Here is a 6,333-nt window from a genome sequence, read left to right as displayed (position 1 = left end):
CCTGGCAGTGTTACTAGGTGCAGCTGGAGGTGAGCTGGTCCCTGGCAGTGTTACTAGGTGCAGCTGGAGGAGAGCTGGTCCCTGGCAGTGTTACTAGGTGCAGCTGGAGGAGAGCTGGTCCCTGGCAGTGTTACTAGGTGCAGCTGGAGGAGAGCTGGTCCCTGGCAGTGTTACTAGGTGCAGCTGGAGGAGAGCTGGTCCCTGGCAGTGTTACTAGGTGCAGCTGGAGGTGAGCTGGTCCCTGGCAGTGTTACTAGGTGCAGCTGGAGGAGAGCTGGTCCCTGGCAGTGTTACTAGGTGCAGCTGGAGGAGAGCTGGTCCCTGGCAGTGTTACTGGGTGCAGCTGGAGGTGAGCTGGTCCCTGGCAGTGTTACTAGGTGCAGCTGGAGGAGAGCTGGTCCCTGGCAGTGTTACTGGGTGCAGCTGGAGGTGAGCTGGTCCCTGGCAGTGTTACTAGGTGCAGCTGGAGGAGAGCTGGTCCCTGGCAGTGTTACTAGGTGCAGCTGGAGGAGAGCTGGTCCCTGGCAGTGTTACTAGGTGCAGCTGGAGGTGAGCTGGTCCCTGGCAGTGTTACTAGGTGCAGCTGGAGGAGAGCTGGTCCCTGGCAGTGTTACTGGGTGCAGCTGGAGGTGAGCTGGTCCCTGGCAGTGTTACTGGGTGCAGCTGGAGGTGAGCTGGTCCCTGGCAGTGTTACTAGGTGCAGCTGGAGGAGAGCTGGTCCCTGGCAGTGTTACTAGGTGCAGCTGGAGGTGAGCTGGTCCCTGGCAGTGTTACTAGGTGCAGCTGGAGGTGAGCTGGTCCCTGGCAGTGTTACTAGGTGCAGCTGGAGGTGAGCTGGTCCCTGGCAGTGTTACTAGGTGCAGCTGGAGGTGAGCTGGTCCCTGGCAGTGTTACTAGGTGCAGCTGGAGGTGAGCTGGTCCCTGGCAGTGTTACTAGGTGCAGCTGGAGGTGAGCTGGTCCCTGGCAGTGTTACTAGGTGCAGCCAGCTGGAGGAGAGCTGGTCCCTGGCAGTGTTACTAGGTGCAGCTGGAGGAGAGTTGTTCCCTGGCAGTGTTACTATGTGTAGCTGGAGGTGAGCTGGTCCCTGGCAGTGTTACTAGGTGCAGCTGGAGGAGAGCTGGTCCCTGGCAGTGTTACTAGGTGCAGCTGGAGGAGAGCTGGTCCCTGGCAGTGTTACTAGGTGCAGCTGGAGGTGAGCTGGTCCCTGGCAGTGTTACTAGGTGCAGCTGGAGGTGAGCTGGTCCCTGGCAGTGTTACTAGGTGCAGCTGGAGGTGAGCTGGTCCCTGGCAGTGTTACTAGGTGCAGCTGGAGGAGAGCTGGTCCCTGGCAGTGTTACTAGGTGCAGCTGGAGGAGAGCTGGTCCCTGGCAGTGTTACTAGGTGCAGCTGGAGGTGAGCTGGTCCCTGGCAGTGTTACTAGGTGCAGCTGGAGGTGAGCTGGTCCCTGGCAGTGTTACTAGGTGCAGCTGGAGGTGAGCTGGTCCCTGGCAGTGTTACTAGGTGCAGCTGGAGGTGAGCTGGTCCCTGGCAGTGTTACTAGGTGCAGCTGGAGGTGAGCTGGTCCCTGGCAGTGTTACTAGGTGCAGCTGGAGGTGAGCTGGTCCCTGGCAGTGTTACTAGGTGCAGCTGGAGGTGAGCTGGTCCCTGGCAGTGTTACTAGGTGCAGCTGGAGGTGAGCTGGTCCCTGGCAGTGTTACTAGGTGCAGCTGGAGGTGAGCTGGTCCCTGGCAGTGTTACTAGGTGCAGCTGGAGGAGAGCTGGTCCCTGGCAGTGTTACTAGGTACAGCTGGAGGTGAGCTGGTCCCTGGCAGTGTTACTAGGTGCAGCTGGAGGAGAGCTGGTCCCTGGCAGTGTTACTAGGTGCAGCTGGAGGAGAGCTGGTCCCTGGCAGTGTTACTAGGTGCAGCTGGAGGTGAGCTGGTCCTTGGCAGTGTTACTAGGTGCAGCTGGAGGTGAGCTGGTCCCTGGCAGTGTTACTAGGTGCAGCTGGAGGTGAGCTGGTCCCTGGCAGTGTTACTAGGTGCAGCTGGAGGTGAGCTGGTCCCTGGCAGTGTTACTAGGTGCAGCTGGAGGAGAGCTGGTCCCTGGCAGTGTTACTAGGTGCAGCTGGAGGAGAGCTGGTCCCTGGCAGTGTTACTGGGTGCAGCTGGAGGTGAGCTGGTCCCTGGCAGTGTTACTGGGTGCAGCTGGAGGAGAGCTGGTCCCTGGCAGTGTTACTAGGTGCAGCTGGAGGTGAGCTGGTCCCTGGCAGTGTTACTAGGTGCAGCTGGAGGTGAGCTGGTCCCTGGCAGTGTTACTAGGTGCAGCTGGAGGTGAGCTGGTCCCTGGCAGTGTTACTAGGTGCAGCTGGAGGTGAGCTGGTCCCTGGCAGTGTTACTAGGTGCAGCTGGAGGTGAGCTGGTCCCTGGCAGTGTTACTGGGTGCAGCTGGAGGAGAGCTGGTCCCTGGCAGTGTTACTAGGTGCAGCTGGAGGTGAGCTGGTCCCTGGCAGTGTTACTGGGTGCAGCTGGAGGTGAGCTGGTCCCTGGCAGTGTTACTGGGTGCAGCTGGAGGAGAGCTGGTCCCTGGCAGTGTTACTGGGTGCAGCTGGAGGTGAGCTGGTCCCTGGCAGTGTTACTAGGTGCAGCTGGAGGAGAGCTGGTCCCTGGCAGTGTTACTAGGTGCAGCTGGAGGAGAGCTGGTCCCTGGCAGTGTTACTAGGTGCAGCTGGAGGTGAGCTGGTCCCTGGCAGTGTTACTAGATGCAGCTGGAGGAGAGCTGGTCCCTGGCAGTGTTACTGGGTGCAGCTGGAGGAGAGCTGGTCCCTGGCAGTGTTACTAGGTGCAGCTGGAGGAGAGCTGGTCCCTGGCAGTGTTACTAGGTGCAGCTGGAGGAGAGCTGGTCCCTGGCAGTGTTACTAGGTGCAGCTGGAGGTGAGCTGGTCCCTGGCAGTGTTACTAGGTGCAGCTGGAGGTGAGCTGGTCCCTGGCAGTGTTACTGGGTGCAGCTGGAGGAGAGCTGGTCCCTGGCAGTGTTACTAGGTGCAGCTGGAGGTGAGCTGGTCCCTGGCAGTGTTACTAGGTGCAGCTGGAGGTGAGCTGGTCCCTGGCAGTGTTACTGGGTGCAGCTGGAGGAGAGCTGGTCCCTGGCAGTGTTACTAGGTGCAGCTGGAGGTGAGCTGGTCCCTGGCAGTGTTACTAGGTGCAGCTGGAGGAGAGCTGGTCCCTGGCAGTGTTACTAGGTGCAGCTGGAGGAGAGCTGGTCCCTGGCAGTGTTACTAGGTGCAGCTGGAGGTGAGCTGGTCCCTGGCAGTGTTACTAGGTGCAGCTGGAGGAGAGCTGGTCCCTGGCAGTGTTACTGGGTGCAGCTGGAGGAGAGCTGGTCCCTGGCAGTGTTACTAGGTGCAGCTGGAGGAGAGCTGGTCCCTGGCAGTGTTACTAGGTGCAGCTGGAGGAGAGCTGGTCCCTGGCAGTGTTACTAGGTGCAGCTGGAGGTGAGCTGGTCCCTGGCAGTGTTACTAGGTGCAGCTGGAGGAGAGCTGGTCCCTGGCAGTGTTACTAGGTGCAGCTGGAGGAGAGCTGGTCCCTGGCAGTGTTACTAGGTGAAGCTGGAGTAGAGCTGGTCCCTGGCAGTGTTACTAGGTGCAGCTGGAGGTGAGCTGGTCCCTGGCAGTGTTACTGGGTGCAGCTGGAGGAGAGCTGGTCCCTGGCAGTGTTACTAGGTGCAGCTGGAGGTGAGCTGGTCCCTGGCAGTGTTACTGGGTGCAGCTGGAGGAGAGCTGGTCCCTGGCAGTGTTACTAGGTGCAGCTGGAGGAGAGCTGGTCCCTGGCAGTGTTACTAGGTGCAGCTGGAGGTGAGCTGGTCCCTGGCAGTGTTACTGGGTGCAGCTGGAGGAGAGCTGGTCCCTGGCAGTGTTACTAGGTGCAGCTGGAGGAGAGCTGGTCCCTGGCAGTGTTACTAGGTGCAGCTGGAGGTGAGCTGGTCCCTGGCAGTGTTACTAGGTGCAGCTGGAGGAGAGCTGGTCCCTGGCAGTGTTACTGGGTGCAGCTGGAGGAGAGCTGGTCCCTGGCAGTGTTACTAGGTGCAGCTGGAGGAGAGCTGGTCCCTGGCAGTGTTACTAGGTGCAGCTGGAGGAGAGCTGGTCCCTGGCAGTGTTACTAGGTGCAGCTGGAGGTGAGCTGGTCCCTGGCAGTGTTACTAGGTGCAGCTGGAGGAGAGCTGGTCCCTGGCAGTGTTACTAGGTGCAGCTGGAGGAGAGCTGGTCCCTGGCAGTGTTACTAGGTGAAGCTGGAGTAGAGCTGGTCCCTGGCAGTGTTACTAGGTGCAGCTGGAGGTGAGCTGGTCCCTGGCAGTGTTACTGGGTGCAGCTGGAGGAGAGCTGGTCCCTGGCAGTGTTACTAGGTGCAGCTGGAGGTGAGCTGGTCCCTGGCAGTGTTACTGGGTGCAGCTGGAGGAGAGCTGGTCCCTGGCAGTGTTACTGGGTGCAGCTGGAGGAGAGCTGGTCCCTGGCAGTGTTACTGGGTGCAGCTGGAGGAGAGCTGGTCCCTGGCAGTGTTACTAGGTGCAGCTGGAGGAGAGCTGGTCCCTGGCAGTGTTACTAGGTGCAGCTGGAGGTGAGCTGGTCCCTGGCAGTGTTACTAGGTGCAGCTGGAGGTGAGCTGGTCCCTGGCAGTGTTACTAGGTGCAGCTGGAGGTGAGCTGGTCCCTGGCAGTGTTACTGGGTGCAGCTGGAGGTGAGCTGGTCCCTGGCAGTGTTACTAGGTGCAGCTGGAGGTGAGCTGGTCCCTGGCAGTGTTACTGGGTGCAGCTGGAGGTGAGCTGGTCCCTGGCAGTGTTACTGGGTGCAGCTGGAGGTGAGCTGGTCCCTGGCAGTGTTACTAGGTGCAGCTGGAGGAGAGCTGGTCCCTGGCAGTGTTACTAGGTGCAGCTGGAGGTGAGCTGGTCCCTGGCAGTGTTACTAGGTGCAGCTGGAGGTGAGCTGGTCCCTGGCAGTGTTACTAGGTGCAGCTGGAGGTGAGCTGGTCCCTGTCAGTGTTACTAGGTGCAGCTGGAGGTGAGCTGGTCCCTGTCAGTGTTACTAGGTGCAGCTGGAGGTGAGCTGGTCCCTGGCAGTGTTACTAGGTGCAGCTGGAGGAGAGCTGGTCCCTGGCAGTGTTACTAGGTGCAGCTGGAGGAGAGCTGGTCCCTGGCAGTGTTACTAGGTGCAGCTGGAGGTGAGCTGGTCCCTGGCAGTGTTACTAGGTGCAGCTGGAGGAGAGCTGGTCCCTGGCAGTGTTACTGGGTGCAGCTGGAGGAGAGCTGGTCCCTGGCAGTGTTACTAGGTGCAGCTGGAGGAGAGTTGTTCCCTGGCAGTGTTACTATGTGTAGCTGGAGGTGAGCTGGTCCCTGGCAGTGTTACTAGGTGCAGCTGGAGGAGAGCTGGTCCCTGGCAGTGTTACTAGGTGCAGCTGGAGGAGAGCTGGTCCCTGGCAGTGTTACTGGGTGCAGCTGGAGGTGAGCTGGTCCCTGGCAGTGTTACTAGGTGCAGCTGGAGGTGAGCTGGTCCCTGGCAGTGTTACTAGGTGCAGCTGGAGGAGAGCTGGTCCCTGGCAGTGTTACTAGGTGCAGCTGGAGGAGAGCTGGTCCCTGGCAGTGTTACTAGGTGCAGCTGGAGGTGAGCTGGTCCCTGGCAGTGTTACTAGGTGCAGCTGGAGGTGAGCTGGTCCCTGGCAGTGTTACTAGGTGCAGCTGGAGGTGAGCTGGTCCCTGGCAGTGTTACTAGGTGCAGCTGGAGGTGAGCTGGTACCTGGCAGTGTTACTAGGTGCAGCTGGAGGTGAGCTGGTCCCTGGCAGTGTTACTAGGTGCAGCTGGAGGTGAGCTGGTCCCTGGCAGTGTTACTAGGTGCAGCTGGAGGTGAGCTGGTCCCTGGCAGTGTTACTAGGTGCAGCTGGAGGTGAGCTGGTCCCTGGCAGTGTTACTAGGTGCAGCTGGAGGAGAGCTGGTCCCTGGCAGTGTTACTAGGTGCAGCTGGAGGAGAGCTGGTCCCTGGCAGTGTTACTAGGTGCAGCTGGAGGTGAGCTGGTCCCTGGCAGTGTTACTAGGTGCAGCTGGAGGAGAGCTGGTCCCTGGCAGTGTCTCCCTGTCTCCCAGCAGATTATAGTAGATCTTACAAGGATGGCTTTAGTGTGAGAAACAGCAATAGATCTGCATTAATGACATGCTGAGGAGACTGTTTATGATGTTATCCAAGCACAATAGCATGTGCTAATAAACTGCTTTTAATCAATACTTTGCTGTTTGCTAGTACCTATGACAGGTCACTGTTCTGCTGTACATTAGAAGTGCTTTTGTATTACCTCTATGGTCCCTCTGT

This window comes from Pseudophryne corroboree (genome assembly GCF_028390025.1).
Source record: "Pseudophryne corroboree isolate aPseCor3 chromosome 3 unlocalized genomic scaffold, aPseCor3.hap2 SUPER_3_unloc_17, whole genome shotgun sequence".
NCBI classification, from domain to species: domain Eukaryota; kingdom Metazoa; phylum Chordata; class Amphibia; order Anura; family Myobatrachidae; genus Pseudophryne; species Pseudophryne corroboree.
This window is presented reverse-complemented; position numbering follows the sequence as displayed.